This window comes from Salvelinus alpinus, chromosome 4 (assembly GCF_045679555.1).
Source record: "Salvelinus alpinus chromosome 4, SLU_Salpinus.1, whole genome shotgun sequence".
In the NCBI taxonomy this organism is placed as follows: domain Eukaryota; kingdom Metazoa; phylum Chordata; class Actinopteri; order Salmoniformes; family Salmonidae; genus Salvelinus; species Salvelinus alpinus.
In genome coordinates this window covers 38395897-38413860 of record NC_092089.1, presented here as the reverse complement: position 1 = coordinate 38413860, position 17964 = coordinate 38395897, and the positions used below count along the sequence as shown (strand labels likewise).

General features: G+C 41.4%; 1 pseudogene; it reads left to right on the top strand.

The window, feature by feature from the left end:
* LOC139573487 (glutamate receptor ionotropic, kainate 2-like) overlaps positions 1–17964 on the top strand; it is a 218739-nt pseudogene that overhangs the window by 9839 nt on the left and 190936 nt on the right.

Here is a 17964-nt window from a genome sequence, read left to right as displayed (position 1 = left end):
TCTGTAGAACACAGATGGTGGGTGGAAGTGTCCTGTGTGTTCTGACAGGTCATCACATTCCATCACTGCTCATGGGATAAAGACTGGAGCCTGGTGGAGTTAGAGGTGTCGGCAGCTGGCAAGCAAGCAGGCAGGCAGGCAGGCAGGCAGGGCCCGCCCCTTCAGCTTTCGGCTGTGGACATTGTGTTAAGTTTAAGTCGTCAGGCAAAGATTCTGGAGCGGCGACTGGGACAGCATTTTCCACCGCCATTAACAAAACACCAACTTATAAAATGTATTGTGGTAGAATGGTGTCGCAGACACTTGTAGAATCTATGCCAAGGCCCATTGAAGTTGTTCTTGTGGCTAGTTGTGGTCCAACGCCCTATTAAGACACTTTATTTTGGCATTTACCTGTATATCGCTTTCTCTTCCTCTATTTCTGTCTCTCTCTCTTCAACAATAGTATTCAGTAGAATCCATGTGTTGAATCAATGAAGCTAGTTGACCTGAAACAACATGCTAGCTACAGTACATACACAGCATAATGTAGAGCAGAATCACAGTTAAAAATCAGGACACTATCATACCATTATGTTCTTTGTCAAGTAAATATTCGAAATAATCCTCCCACAACAGCACCTCATCCCGCGGCGTGGCGGAGTGAATTTCATTTCACCTCCTACCTGATTATAGTTTCTGTATAAACCCCTCTTCTGACAGTCTGCTTCACACCTCCGAGCCACATAACCCATCAAGTGAGAACAGTTGGAGAGCTCATTTACTGGCTGATGTGAAATGGCCATGTGGGTTTTTATAATCACTCATATCTCCATCTCCCACTTCTTATCTGTATATATATATATATATATATACAGTGGGGAGAACAAGTATTTGATACACTGCCGATTTTGCAGGTTTTCCTACTTACAAAGCATGTAGAGGTCTGTAATTTTTATCATAGGTACACTTCAACTATGAGAGACGGAATCTAAAACAAAAATCCAGAAAATCACATTGTATGATTTTTAAGTAATTAATTTGCATTTTATTGCATGACATAAGTATTTGATACATCAGAAAAGCAGAACTTAATATTTGGTACAGAAACCTTTGTTTGCAATTACAGAGATCATACGTTTCCTGTAGTTCTTGACTAGGTTTGCACACACTGCAGCAGGGATTTTGGCCCACTCCTCCCTACAGATCTTCTCCAGATCCTTCAGGTTTCGGGGCTGTCGCTGGGCAATACGGACTTTCAGCTCCCTCCAAAGATTTTCTATTGGGTTCAGGTCTGGAGACTGGCTAGGCCACTCCAGGACCTTGAGATGCTTCTTACGGAGCCACTCCTTAGTTGCCATGGCTGTGTGCTTCGTGTCGTTGTCATGCTGGAAGACCCAGCCACGACCCATCTTCAATGCTCTTACTGAGGGAAGGAGGTTGTTGGCCAAGATCTCGCGATACATGGCCCCATCCATCCTCCCCTCAATACGGTGCAGTCGTCCTGTCTCCTTTGCAGAAAAGCATCCCCAAAGAATGATGTTTCCACCTCCATGCTTCACGGTTGGGATGGTGTTCTTGGGGTTGTACTCATACTTCTTCTTCCTCCAAACACGGCGAGTGGAGTTAGACCAAAAAGCTCTATTTTTGTCTCATCAGACCACATGACCTTCTCCCATTCCTCCTCTGGATCATCCAGATGGTCATTGGCAAACTTCAGACGGGCCTGGACATGCACTGGCTTAAGCAGGGGGACCTTGCGTGCGCTGCAGGATTTTAATCCATGACGGCGTAGTGTGTTACTAATGGTTTTCTTTGAGACTGTGGTCCCAGCTCTCTTCAGGTCATTGACCAGGTCCTGCCGTGTAGTTCTGGGCTGATCCCTCACCTTCCTCATGATCATTGATGCCCCACGAGGTGAAATCTTGCATGGAGCCCCAGACCGAGGGTGATTGACCGTCATTGAACTTCTTCCATTTTCTAATAATTGCGCCAACAGTTGTTTCCTTCTCACCAAGCTGCTTGCCTATTGTCCTGTAGCCCATCCCAGCCTTGTGCAGGTCTACAATTTTATCCCTGATGTCCTTACACAGCTCTCTGGTCTTGGCCATTGTGGAGAGGTTGGAATCTGTTTGATTGAGTGTGTGGACAGGTGTCTTTTATACAGGTAACGAGTTCAAACAGGTGCAGTTAATACAGGTAATGAGTGGAGAACAGGAGGGCTTCTTAAAGAAAAACTAACAGGTCTGTGAGAGCCGGAATTCTTACTGGTTGGTAGGTGATCAAATACTTATGTCATGCAATAAAATGCAAATTAATTACTTAAAAATCATACAATGTGATTTTCTGGATTTTTGTTTTAGATTCCGTCTCTCACAGTTGAAGTGTACCTATGATAAAAATGACAGACCTCTACATGCTTTGTAAGTAGGAAAACCTGCAAAATCGGCAGTGTATCAAATACTTGTTCTCCCCACTGTATATATGTGTGTGTGTGGGTGTGTGTGTGTGTGCGTGTGCGTGTGCGTGTGTGTGTGTGTGCGTGTCCAAACAATTCTCCCCTCCTAACGATGGCGCTAAACTGTAAACAGATCATCTGAACACATTAGCCAGGCGTTCAATAGAGACTGGTTCTGCCAATCACCTCCATTTCATACCTAACCACTAACTCTCCCCCGCTCCGCTCAATGAGCCGCTTAGCCACGCATCTAAGTAGCTCGCATTCTCCGCCGCAAATCTTCTTATTTACAAAGTATTTGAGGGGAGAGGAAGGAGGGCGGTGGAGGGATCTATTGTTCTGTGTGTGTAGTGTCAGGCTTTTCAGTGTTATTGACAGGCTCTTTTTCCTGAAAGCATTTAGAAAGTTGTTGTGTGAAGGACTGGGAGTATTTATCATTTTAGTCTGCTGTACATACTCATTAGATACTAAACTGCTGACTGGCCCTCCATACATACAACGCTATGACCAACACACCTGACCTTACCATCGCTCAGTTTATCAGAGCTTCCAGAGGTTATACCCTATTGATGAATACACAGTAGAGGCTGACTGGAACAGACGAGCGATACATTTCCTCCTATTCCAAATCAATCAAGCCTCCAGGAGGACTGTGCAAAGCGCATCTGTTTAGATAACGGTATACAGGCAACATATAGGCAGACGCTCAACAGTTCAGGCAACATATAGACAGCAATTCTAGATATGGATACTGACATGATGTCTTTTGGGAGATTAAAAAAAACAATCAGATTGTCATTCTTGATTAATTCTTCTGCTGCTCTGTGTTTACTACATACTTCAATCTGAGACTGCCATCATTTAAGTCATTTGTGGTGATGTCAAAATGAGGGCTGTTGTACAAAATAATTTAATCAGCGATTGGATCATCTCTAACCAATCAGAGAATCAAAGCCAATGATGAATTAGGGTTCGGGAATTTTCGAAAACACCACTTTATCCATGTGGGTTCTGGCTCTGGCAGAACCCATCGGTTTCTGGGACCAATCAGACAGCCTAGAAATGATCGGGGAGGTACTCAGATCCAAACTCATTGTGGAGAAGAAATGAACGTCCGTGGGCGTGGCGTAACGTTTGGCCAGAGCAAGGAGTTTGGGTAGCCAGGCAACCAGAATCTCCCATAAGTGTTCATTTGGTTTGAGATCTGATTACTGACACACACACACACACACACACACACACACACACACACACACACACACACACACACACACACACACACACACACACACACACACACACACACACACACACACACACACACACACACACACACACACACACACACACACACACACACAGCCTTTGAGACCCCTCAAAATAATGGTAAACTGGGCATTTTGACACATGATGGGATGTTAATTGCTTAAATAACTCTGGAACCACACCTGTGTGGAAGCACCTGCTTTCAATATACTTTGTGTCCCTCATTTACTCAAGATCTTCCTTTGTTTTGGCAGGTACCTGTACATAGAGAGAGATATAATGGGATAGTTGGAGTAAGAGGGGGAGAGGAGCGAAGAGCGGTTACTCGGCTGTTTCTCCTCTCTCTCTCTCTCGCTCTCTCTTTGACCAGTCTATCCGCCATGGAGCTGACTGTCCATTTGTCTAGGATGACCCCTGACCTCCTGCACTCCTCTGATGGGAACCACTAGTAACGCTGTGTGACTGCTCCCTTTGACCTCCTATAGTGGTAACAACATAAAGATACACATAAATTAGATATGTATTAGATTTGATTGTGATAGTATCCACCTCCAAAGTGAAATCCAACTTTTTGATTTATATAATATTCATACAGTATATTAGGTATATTCATAATTACACCATCTATGTTGAAGTTAGTTTAGGTAATTGTGAGTGCATTACCACCTTGTTTTTGCAATCAAATTAGAACATGACAGGATAAACTGATACATCAAATCAAATCAAATTGTATTTGTTACATACGCCGAATACATCTGGTGTAGACTTTACTGTGAAATGCTTGCCTACGAGCCCTTCCCAATGATGCAGATTTGGTACAGGTAGTACCAGTACCAGATCAATGTGCAGAGGTACGAGGTATTTGAGGTAGATACATTTAAATTTGATGAGTTTGCGGCATATTTCAGAGATAAGATAGCAAACAATGGGTATCAGTGGGTATCAATGGGTATCAGCAAGACCTGGTGAGAAGTTTGATGATATGTGCCTTAGCCTACCACGTAAAGGCACTATGGAGTTATTTTCTCTGATTGACGCAGACATGTTCAGGAAAATGATGCCACAATTTAAGCCTTCTACCTGCCATCTCGATCCTATCCCCACAACCTTCTTCAAAACAGCTTTTAATTGCATATCTGAAGAAGTGCAAGCTATTGTTAATCACTCCCTGTTCACAGACACTTTCCCCACTACACTAAAAACTGCTATGGTGAAACCCCTTCTGAAGAAAAGTCCTCTAGATTCTTCAGCTCTAAGCAACCTTCCATTCTTAAGCAAAATTCTGAAGAAATTGTTTTTCAAACAGCTAAATTATTTTTTAAGTAGCAACTGTATTTGAGAAAAGTTCCAATCTGGTTTTTGTGCCCACCACAGCACAAAGACAGTCTTAGTTAAAGTGGCAAAGGATGTTAGAGCCAACACAGATGCCAAACAGCTCTCTGTCCTACTCTTGGATTTAAGTGCTGCGTTTGACACTGTTGACCATGGTGTCCTTCTGGACAGACTGGAGAGGTGGGTTGGCCGCTCTGGTCCAGTTCTAAGTTGATTTAGGACCTATTTAACCGGTCGAGAGTTTTTGTCACCCACTGTGAACATAACTCAGAGAAAATAGATATCATATGTGGCGTTCCACAAGGTTCGATTCTGGGTCAGGTATGGTTCAGTTTATATTTACCCCTTGGCAGCGTTATCAGAAAACACAATATTGATTTTCACTGCTACGCAAACTTTACATTTCTGTGTCCCCAGAGGATTTAATCTCCACAGATTATTAGACTGTATTAGTGATTTAAATACTTGGATGGCTCACAACTTCCTCCAGCTAAATCAAGACAAGACCAAGGTACTTATTATTGGAGTCTAAGGACAGAGAGAGAATCTGGCCGCACATTTTAATTCACGGGCAATAATGATAATAAACCATGTAAAAAACCTAGGTGTTATTTTAGATTCTGTACTCAATTTCGAATCACACATTAGGAATGTGACCAAAATAGCTTTGAACCACCTGAGGAACATTTCCAAGGTGCGGCCGTTTCTCTCTCAGGCTGATACAGAGAGACTCATCCATCCATACTTTTATTACAAGCAGGCTTGGCTACCGTAACACTCTTCTGTCTGGTTTATTAAAGAAATCAATTGGTCAACTGCAAAACATACAGAAGGCTGCAACACACATTGCACGGGTTTTAAAGTCTCTGCACTGGCTGCCTGTGAGTTTTACAATTCATTGTAAGATTATTGTATTGAAATCAATCCCCAATTGTGCACCCCAATACATATCAGACATACCTTTAAGTTATGTACCCAGTAGGTCCTCTGGCACTGGCCTTTTAACTATCCCAAAGCCTAGAACCAAGATGCATAGAGAGGCAGCTTTTAGTTATTATGCCCCCAGCCTCTGGAATAGCCTGCCAAAGAACCTGAGTGGGGCCAAAACTGTGGACATATTTAAAAGGGATCTTAAAACACACCTTTTTAGTCTTTCAGTTTGTATTGTTCTTCTTTAAGGTTTTCTGTCTGAAATGTGCTATATAAATAAAGCTTGATTTGATTTGCTATGTATATGAAGGCAGGGTCAAGTGACTAGGCATCAGGATAGATAATAATAAGAGTGAAATAAAGAACTGAGTAGCAGCAGCTAATGATGAGTGTAAAAGTAGTGTGTGTGTGTGAGTTTGTGTTGTGTCGGTATGCATGTGTGTGTTGTGTTTGTATGTGAAGTTGTGTGGGTTTTGTGTGGGAGTGTCAATGTAGCGTGTGTGTCAGCACTGCAGTGAGTGTGTATATGGTGTGTATATAGTATATAGTCTAGTGAGTGTGTTTATGGTGTGTATACAGTATATAGTCTAGTGAGTGTGTATATGGTGTGTATACAGTATATAGTCTAGTGAGTGTGTATATGGTGTGTATACAGTATATAGTCTAGTGAGTGTGTATATGGTGTGTATATAGTATATAGTCTAGTGAGTGTGTTTATGGTGTGTATACAGTATATAGTCTAGTGAGTGTGTTTATGGTGTGTATACAGTATATAGTCTAGTGAGTGTGTATATGGTGTGTATACAGTATATAGTCTAGTGAGTGTGTATATGGTGTGTATATAGTATTTAGTCTAGTGAGTGTGTATATGGTGTGTATACAGTATATAGTCTAGTGAGTGTGTTTATGGTGTGTATACAGTATATAGTCTAGTGAGTGTGTATATGGTGTGTATATAGTATATAGTCTAGTGAGTGTGTATATGGTGTGTATACAGTATATAGTCTAGTGAGTGTGTTTATGGTGTGTATACAGTATATAGTCTAGTGAGTGTGTTTATGGTGTGTATACAGTATAGAGTCTAGTGAGTGTGTTTATGGTGTGTATACAGTATATAGTCTAGTGAGTGTGTTTATGGTGTGTATACAGTATATAGTCTAGTGAGTGTGTATATGGTGTGTATACAGTATATAGTCTAGTGAGTGTGTATATGGTGTGTATACAGTATATAGTCTAGTGAGTGTGTTTATGGTGTGTATACAGTATATAGTCTAGTGAGTGTGTATATGGTGTGTATACAGTATATAGTCTAGTGAGTGTGTTTATGGTGTGTATATAGTATATAGTCTAGTGAGTGTGTTTATGGTGTGTATACAGTATATAGTCTAGTGAGTGTGTATATGGTGTGTATACAGTATATAGTCTAGTGAGTGTGTTTATGGTGTGTATACAGTATATAGTCTAGTGAGTGTGTATATGGTGTGTATACAGTATATAGTCTAGTGAGTGTGTATATGGTGTGTATATAGTATTTAGTCTAGTGAGTGTGTATATGGTGTGTATACAGTATATAGTCTAGTGAGTGTGTATATGGTGTGTATATAGTATATAGTCTAGTGAGTGTGTATATGGTGTGTATATAGTATTTAGTCTAGTGAGTGTGTATATGGTGTGTATACAGTATATAGTCTAGTGAGTGTGTATATGGTGTGTATACAGTATATAGTCTAGTGAGTGTGTATATGGTGTGTATACAGTATATAGTCTAGTGAGTGTGTATATGGTGTGTATACAGTATATAGTCTAGTGAGTGTGTTTATGGTGTGTATACAGTATATAGTCTAGTGAGTGTGTTTATGGTGTGTATACAGTATATAGTCTAGTGAGTGTGTTTATGGTGTGTATACAGTATATAGTCTAGTGAGTGTGTTTATGGTGTGTATACAGTATAGAGTCTAGTGAGTGTGTTTATGGTGTGTATACAGTATAGAGTCTAGTGAGTGTGTTTATGGTGTGTATACAGTATAGAGTCTAGTGAGTGTGTTTATGGTGTGTATACAGTATATAGTCTAGTGAGTGTGTTTATGGTGTGTATACAGTATATAGTCTAGTGAGTGTGCATAGGGTGAGTGCAATATAGACTCAGTGCAGATAGTTTGGGTATCATTAGTGAACTATTTAACAGTCTGCCTATTTAGCAGTCTTATGGCTTGGGGGTAGAAGCTGTTCCTGTATGGCATATGATATATGTTTACAATAACTTTCCTGAGGCATGCATGGCCTGGGGACCCACACTTACCCCGGCTTTAATTAGTACACAGACAGAGATGTACATCTTCATATTAGAGGTCAGCTTCACAGGGCTAGTAAGGAAGCTATCATATCAATTACAGGCTTGCTGCTGGTGTACTGTTGGCTGACCTGAGTTTGACCCCAGTTAGAAGAAGCTAATAATACCTGATGGAACCATCTAGTAGAGAGGCTGATATATTTTAAAGCGGAGATCTTGCTGTATTTCTATGTGGTTGTGGGTGTGATATCAAGTTGTTGAATGTTTTCAGAAATCAGTGCTTGACTCCAGCGTTGGGATTGCTTCTGCTGGAACGGACATTTTAAGTGTTTATTTACTAAATGTAACGGCAGGAGAGCCTTGCTTTTCTCTGCTTTCCTCCATATAAATGTAGTTTATATATTTTGCCATCAGCACTTCTCACACCAATAACTGCCTGGGAAGATGGGTCCTCGGGTCAAAAATGGTGTATAAAAATCAATTTTAAATCAATTGAATGTCTTAATGGTGTGATAACTTAACTGTAGCTCACACCGTCGGTGGCAAGTATAATGCATCCTATGCTAGTCAAAGGAGAGAGGTGTTTTATGACATTGAGATGTAGGAATCAGTAAAACATTTATCTGTTGCCAAAGGAGCAACATTTAACCAACGTTGTCGCTGTTAAATCACAGACTGCAGCCACGGCTGGTGATAAACCTGAGGGGCAGAGGAGAGCTATAGGGAACGCTATCACACAGACACACACACATATACACACGCAGACACACACACCCACGCACGCACACACATACCCACGCACGCACACAGACAGACAGACAGACACTCTCACACACACAAAGAGCTCTCTTCCCATCAGAAAGTCTAGGTGATGAGGCCTACACAGCGTCAGAGAGGACCTTGGCGTGAACTAGAGATCTGCGCCTGTAAGCATGTTGCCTAAGTGTTTTAAACGCTGCACCATCCTTTAATATGGGAGCCAGTGGGACAGGGGTCCAAGATCAAATAATGCAAGGAGTGTTTTTAATGAGAGAGAGAGAGTTGCCATTGGGGGTGCCAATGGGTGGAAGCTTGACATTTTGACAGGCATCAATGTCGAACATTATTGATTTCATTTCCTCATAGGCCTATCATATTTTATGCTAATTTAATCTGTGTGGCTTGTAGGTGTGGGGAGTGGGGTAGGATGGACGTTTTTATGATTATATGATTATAGGAAGACACTACAGATTTGTGTGTTTCCTGTCTGATAGGTATTTTTGTGGAGGACGACATAGTATACTGTAATGTTGCATGGTTGGCACAGGATGGCTGTAGGCTAAATATCATTATGTCATCCTTCATTGAGGAGAATTCAACCAGATTATATGAAATTGACACCATAGCTGTGTCTGAAAATGTAACCCTCCAATGGCTGCATTTCCAGCTCACGTCCTGGTTTAAAGACCACTTCCTGCTCAGGTGTTCTTCTTCTCTCCCTACCTAGTCATTACTGCAACAGGCTGACAGTATTACAGTCACTACAACTTCCCCATGTTGTAATCCTATCCTGCTTCTTTTTTTATGTATGAACTAACATCTGTTGGATTAAGTGACATTATAGCTAGAAGCTATCATTTTTCTTCAGGAGCTTTCACGCCATAAGGTATTTCCAGAGGAGTGGTGTGTTTTGACTGAGGAGGAAGGCTAATTAATAATCACTTTCTCTACACCTGCAGCCTCCCATGCAGCCTTCTCCCCTCTTCTCCTCTCTCCCGGGAGAGGTGACTGGGTTTTTCCACTTTTACATTAGAAGATATGTGAATAAGCAAATATTAAGGCACAAACACCTCCCTGCCTAAATTCTTCAGTCACAGTGCGTCTTTGATTAAATACATGTCCTATGTCTTATGTGCTCTCTGTTTAAAAATGCATGGCATCCCCGGTTATCTCCTGCACATTATAACCAGAGAGGCTGCTTCTTCTTCTCCTCTTTACTTCAACATTCTCAAAATGGCCCCTGCGTTTACCCTTCATTGCTAGATATTTTCTGCATCTTGAATTCTTTCTTTGCTGTGTGTATATATAATCACCCTCCTCTCAACGCTAGGCTAGCTATCTTAAAATCACCCTGCATTTTTTTTCAAAGGGTTGTAAAATGTATAAAAAAATATATTTCAGTGAGTTAATTGACTTAATTTGCCTTAGTTCTGCCAGTCCGAATTATCAGCTCCCTCAAATAGAGTTTAGCAGTGGCAGCTTTGTGGGTATTACACTGTGTCCTGGCCCACAGCCAGCAGACTCCCAGTAAATATATTTAAATCAGCGCTAAGCTGCTTAAAATATTCATGTTTCACTCTCAGCTAGTTTATAGAAATGTGAAACTGTCGCCCACTCACAAATCAGTTACACGGTTAAAAATATATCATTTAAAGTTTTCAGGAACAAATAAAAAGGAAGAGAGAGAGCGTAGCAGTGATGCATTAAACCCATGTGTGTATACGTGTGTGTGTGTCCACGGAGTTACACACAGAAATGTGGAGAAGAGAGTGGGATGGCACGTTCCTCTCAGGCCTGTGACGCTGCGATGCGTGAAGCGATTTAATGTGCTTCATGAAGTGATTATTCTAAAAGCCCCTCTCTTCCTTTCCGCATCCCTCTATGGCTCCATCCCTCCTTGGGGTTGAAAAGGAAGATATCTGGTGTTAGTTTTGTCAAATAGCAAATAAGGAATATACATCTCACTGTTATTAGCATTGCCTACAGAGCATAGGATGTGTTCAGTAGAGCTGAGCACTTAGCCTGGTCTCAGACCAGACGTAACATAGAAAACGTAAATCCAAGACACTCACATTTGTATGATATGTTACGTTTGGTATGGTTACATAAGACAGGTGGTTACTTAAGGCAAAATGACAGAAGGGGGGGGGGGGGGGGGGTTGTGGTTTGTCGGTGTGGATGGGTGGGCGTATCACGTGAATGTCTAGCAACCCAAAGGTTGCAAATTCAAATCTCATCACAGACAACATTAGCATGTTAGCTATTTAACAACTTTTCAACTATATACTTACGACTGTTTAGCTACTTTGCAACTACTTAGCATGTTAGCTAACCCTTCCCCTAACCCTAACCTTAACCTTTTAACCTAACTCCTAAATTTAACCTTAACCCTGCTAGCTAACATTAGCCACCTAGCTAGAATTCATAACTTATCCTGCAAATTCGTAACATACATATCATATGAAATGGTTGATGGACATCCAAAAATGAACACATACCATACGAAACGTGACATATCATACTAAATAGAGTGTCTCGGATTTACTTACAGAATAATACGAAATGCTTGGAGACCAGCACTCCATAGCAAAACACTTTTTATTTTATTTTGGGGAAATTACAATCTGTGTTCTAATTGTACAATTTCTCTCCATTTCAGAACATTATTGCTAGTGAACATGACCAGGGTTTAGTTTAACTGCAGATGGGTCTGGAGAGTAAGAGCCCTACAGTACTGTGCAGCTTCACATGGTTGACTTTCGCTGAGTGGATGAGGATGGGGGTAGGTAGCTCCAGACAGAAGTGCTGACTGACGGTAGGTAGGGGTTTGGAGGTGACTGTTGGGACAGTGGTGACGATGTGGTTATGGTGGAGGGGACACAGAGGTGACACTGAGGTAGATAACAGGACTGTGTGAAGTAGAGGTGTTGCCTTTCTCAGATGATTCCATAGTCTGATATTTGAGTCGGACACTGATTCTCTGTCCTTGTCCTTGACTGTCTGTATTGCATGCTTGTTGTGTCCCAGGTCCTATCCTTGTATTCCATGTCTCATCATAGCATCCTGAGTGTCTTCCTGGATTTTGTTCAGTAGGCACGAAAGATTATAAAACACTCCAAAATGGAGTGAAAATGGGGAGGTATTAGCTGAACTTGTCCAATAAGAAATCTAATTTTCCGATGCAAAACATTTTGTCCTGTGTGTTTCTGTGTTTCAGGCATTTTGCTGGCTGAGGATAATTAGGCTGTCATATAGCTTCTTGCTAACCAAGCATGCTTCTTGGGATGCAGAGCCCCACTCATTGAGAATGGCAGAGACATTATTCTGAGTCAATAACTCATTTGGGGGGTTATGAATTAGAATGATCTTGCTGAGGGGAAGGTAGACTCCAGCCTGTATCCCAATTCCAGCCCCTGGTCTTAAAAAAAACTGTAATAATAATCTGCTCAGAGAATCGATGCTCGAAATGCAGGGCCCAAAGGGACAAATACCAAGATTCTATTTTGATCGCACACAAATATGCACGAACACACACATGCACGGCACACAGACACAGACACACACACACTTATCTGTCAAACGTGTGAATTTCTGCTGATACGCAGCAAATCCAATTCGGAAATGTCATTTTAAAATTTCAGGGCCATTTAGATTGGGTTGTGTGTTGAGACTGACGGCTGGCTCCATCCACTCTCCAGGGGAAACGGATTATATGTCAATATCTCCTCAGTGACTGGGACTTTCTTTTATTAGCAAGTAGTTGTATTGAAGTGTCATCCACATTATGGAGTGGCTTAGCTAACAGTGTGTGTATCTTTGTGTGTGTGTGTGTGTGTGCGTGTGTGTGTGTGTGTGTGTGTGTGTGTGTGTGTGTGTGTGTGTGTGTGTGTGTGTGTGTGTGTGTGTGTGTGTGTGTGTGTGTGTGTGTGTGTGTGTGTGTGTGTGTGCGTGCGTGCGTGCATGTTTGTATCTCTTGCCCTCCTCTATAAGAGTGTTCTCTGGGATAATTCAGTAGCATGGTGAAAGTAAAACCTGTCTTTATCACTGCTGACACAACAAGAGAGAGGGACTGAGTGAGTGGATGAAGAGGAGTAGGAGAGAGATAGATAGATGAGGAGCGTGTATATATAACTCTCCCTAAGTCCCCACTACAGTCCCCGGTTCAGCTCCATGCTCTCAGTGATATGCTATACAGTGCCTTCGGAAAGTATTCAGACCCCGTCATTTTTTCCACATTTTGTTGTGTTACAGCTTGAATTGAAAATGTATTATGTTGAGATTTTGTGTCACTGGCCTACACACAATACCCCATAATGTCAAAGTGGAATTATGTTTTTATAAATGTTTACACATTAATTAAAAATGAAAAGCTGAATTGTCTTGAGTCAATAAGTATTCAATCCCTTTGTTATGACAAGCCTAAATAAGCTCAAGAGTAAGAATTTGCTTAAGTCACATAATAAGTTGCATGGATGCACTGTGTGCAATAATAGTGTGTAACATTATTTTTGATTGACTACCTCGTCTCTGTACCCCACACATACAATTATCTGTAAGATCCCTCAGTCAAGCAGTGAATTTCAAACACAGATTCAACCACAAAGACCAGGGAGGTTTTCAAATGCCTCACAAATAAGGGCAACTATTGGTAGATGGGTAAAAATATAAATAGCAGACATTGAATATCCCTTTGAGCATGGTGAAGTTATTAATTACACTTTGGAAGGTGTATCAATACACCCAGTCACTACAAATATATAGGCGTCCTTCATAACTCAGTTGCTGGAGAGGAAGGAAACCACTCAGGGATTTCACCATGAGGCCAATTGTGACTTTAAAAGAGTTACAGAGTTTAATGGCTGTGATAGTAGAAAACTGAGGATGGATAAACAACACTGAATTTACTCCACAACCTAAATAACAGAGTGAAAAGAAGGAAGCCTTTACAGAATAAAAAATATTCCAAAATATGCATCCTAAGGCACTTTATTAACTTTATGTCCTGAAGTACAAAGTGTTATGTTTGGGGGAAATCCAACACAAAACACATCACTGAGTACAACTCTTCATATTTTCAATCATGGTGGTGGCTGCATTGTGTTATGGGTATGCTTTTCATCGGCATGTACTAGGGGTTTTTGTTTTTGTTTTTTGGGGATAAAAATAAATTGGAATAGAGCTAAGCACAGGCAAAATCCTAGAGGAAAACCTTGTTCAGTCTGCTTTCCAACAGACACTGGGAGATAGTCACCTTTCAGCAGGACAAAAACCTAAAAGACAAGGCCAAATATGCACTGGAGTTTCTTACCAAGACGACATTGAATGTTCCTGAGTGGCCTAGTTACAGTTTTGACTGAACATTTATGGCAAGACTTGAAAATGTCTGTCTAGCAATGATCAACAACCAACTTGACGGAGCTTGAAGAATTTTTCAAAGAACAATGTGCAAATATTGTGCAATCCAGGTGTGCAAAGCTCTTAGAGACTTACCCAGAAAGACTCTATAAATCTGCCAAAGGGAGTTCTAACATGTATTGACTCTTAGGTGTGAATACTTATGTAAATTAAATATTTCAGTATTTAATTTTCAATAAATATGCAAACATTTCTAAAAACATGTTTTCACTTTGTCGTTATGGGGTATTGTGTGTAGATGGGTGAGAAAAAAAATCTATTGAATCTGTCATGACGTTGGCCTGTGGGTAGGTTTATGACAGTCATAAATACCTCTTCCACCCCCTTTCCTCTCCCTACTCTACTGATGTGACATTAGAAAGCCCCTTTGGTTAACATAGAGATTCTGGGAACATCAGAAGTTGGGGGGAAATTAACTATATTCTGGTAATCCGACCAAGTGAACATATGCGGTGGTACTTAAGGTACATTATGTCAGTTCGGTTGTCATCTGGCACATTCTCATCAATGATAGAATGACATAAACTCTACTGTGGAAAGTCTAAACATCAGGGGTATCGGATTCACATGGAATTGTTGTTTAATTCAAATGTTTGAATATGAAATTATTTGTGAAGAGATGAAATGTAATTTTAGCTCCCAAATGAGAGATTTGGGTTTTCATAAGTTTAGGGCTCTGCTCAACCAGTGGCCCGCCCCTGTGAAGAGACATGGGTTATAAACTTTTCAGACACACCCCTCTCCCTCCACTATATAAGCCATTGACAAAAATGTAACCTCCTGTTCCGAGGATGTGAGGACGACGGTCCTATGTCAGAATGGTTCAGATAATAACTACAGAATGAAGCCAACATCAGCATGAGCTTTGATTGTGAATGGTATGAACTTTGAACTCGTATTCACTATAGAAGTGATACCTCCTAGACGTTGTTAGCAACAGCAGCTGCAAACGTAAATTAGGACAGACAGAGTATCCAGTCTACCACTCAGCAGCAGCAGCAGAGACATTCTTCAAAGGACAAAGGACCCGGTTGGGCAACACGGCCTTCCATCTACCACCAACCTACCGAAGCAATGCTCAGAGTAAATATTTATTGCATTTTCCTTTTCCAAATGGGCGGTAATTTAGAATGCATAAGATATTGTATTTACGATAGCACAGCTTCGCCCTTTGTTCCTCAGTCTTCCCGCTCTTTCACTCAAACCCAGCCCCCTTTTCTTTTGTGTAACAAGCTGTCATATCTGTTCCGCCCGCTAGGGACGTTTTCTTTTATGACGTAATTTGTAATCAAGGTATGATTCTTTCCGTGTATATGTAATTCTGTGTGATTTAGTTAGGTATTTAGTAATTAAATAATTGAACCCAATTTTGTATTGCTGATTCAACTTGTTAGCCAGGGTTCGTGAAGATAACCAAGAATTTACAACTTTCAGATGAGATTGAAATAAGGTGACGATTAATATTGACTGCTATTGATGTAAAATATGATTAGGTCTTTAAGAGTTTATTCGGAAGGTAACAGCTCTATAAATATTATTTTGTGGTGCCCCTCCTCTCTAGTTAATTACATTTACATGATTAGTTCAATCAGGTAATATTAATTACGGAGAAAGTATTTTATAGAATAGCATGTCATAACACTTAATCCGGCATAGCCAAAGACACGACAAATCCATTTTGAATTCGGGCTGTAACACAACAAATGTGAAATAAGTCAAGGCACATGTTTTCCTGCTGAACTAAGCCTTCCCCTGTTTGCTAGGTCCATCCAGGATTGTGTTCAGTTGGTGGAAAACATTTTAAACCAACGTTGTGAAACACAAGACACAGTACTACTTGAACTTGTCCAGTAACACCATAGATGTTATGTTTCCATTTCAAAGCGTTTTACTACTAAACACATCCCAGATCCCAGTGTGAGAAGGTCAGTCAGAGTGCGTGACAGAGGTTTGCAGCGTTCTGTAAACCAGTCCCTCTGGGGTGTGGTGCTGTACCTGCAGGTCAGAGAGAGGAGGGGCTGGGGGGGGGGGGGGGGGGGGGGTAGAGTCTGGTTGTGTCTGGGTGTGTGTCTCCATAGAGAGTTAGTAGTGTTGAGTCAACAGGAGTTAGAGGTTCTGCTCTTCTCACTGCATCATGACTTGACTTTCTTGACTTATTCTGTTTAGCTTCTAGTGGCGCAAAGAGCCTCACTGCACTCTGAAGGTCACCAATGATCTCCTGTTATATAAAACAACTTCAATCCCCTGCACTTAGGGAAATACTGTCTGTATGCCCCACATGCATATCCTTACTGCTAACGTATACACTATTCATCATCTGCCTCAGTGGTTGCGCCCTAAAGAATTCTAAGGAGAGAAGATGTGGTGTGTCTTTGAGGAGAAGTTCTCTGTTCTGTGAAGCTATCAGAGGAAGTGAGTTGCACCCGGCTGGCTGCTGACTGGAGAAGAAAGAAATAAAGACAGACTTCAGGCGTTTCCTGGAAGTGCTGTGCCATCACAAAGAACAGGATCACTGAATTCAACGTGTGTGTGTGTTCAGATGTTTTATCTACACTGCGAGTCTGTGTGTTTAGTGTGTGAGTTTGTTTTTCTCTGCACTAGACTTGTTGGGTCCTCCTTAGCTCAGAACCTCTATCTGCTCTCACTATAACCCCTTGGAGAATTCTATCAGACACAAATATTCCCAACGCAACATGACTCCTCTCCCATTTTGAGCTGTAGCTAAGGTTGGAGTTGGTGTGTGTGTGCACGTGTTTTTGCGTGTTTGAATGCGTGTGTATGCGCGTGTGTGCCTATGTGTGTCTCTCTCTCTCTCTTGGTGTGTATTGGTGTGTGTGTTTGTGTGAGAGTGTTAGTGTTAGTGTGAGTTTGTGTGTGTGTGTGTGTGTGTGTGTGTGTGTGTGTGTGTGTGTGTGTGTGTGTGTGTGTGTGTGTGTGTGTGTGTGTGTGTGTGTGTGTGTGTGTGTGTGTGTGTGTGTGTGTGTTTGTGCGAGAGTGTTAGTGTGAGTTTGTGCGTGTGTGTGTGTGTGTGTGTGTGTTTGTGTGTGAGAGTTTGTGTGAGAGTGTTAGTGTGAGTTTGTGTGTATGTGTGTGTGTGTGTGTGTATGTGTGTGTGCGTGTGGACTGCTGGGCTTACCATACAGGAGGAGGAAGTGCTCTGATTTCCCTAGACATCATGGTCAGGCTTCAATGCTTCAGGACAGCAGTCTTCTACCAATCAACGGAGTGAGGGAAGGAAGGATCGAAAGGGAGACGCAAAGAGAGAGAGAGAGGGAGAGAGAGATGGAGAGAGAGACAGACAGACAGGCCAGAGTAGAGAGAGAGAACAAATGTAGGAAAAGAAAGTGAGAAAACAACAGTGTACAAATAGAGAGGGAGGAGAACGCAGAAGGAGAGAGGAAGAGAGAAGGGTGGAGGTCAGAGAAGATATGAACAGACTGGGAGAGACAGAGACAATTGAGGAACTAAATAAATTATGTTTCGTAAGAATAAAAACAGTGTAAAGTGTAAAGTCAGTGAGACTATGGGGGCCTAC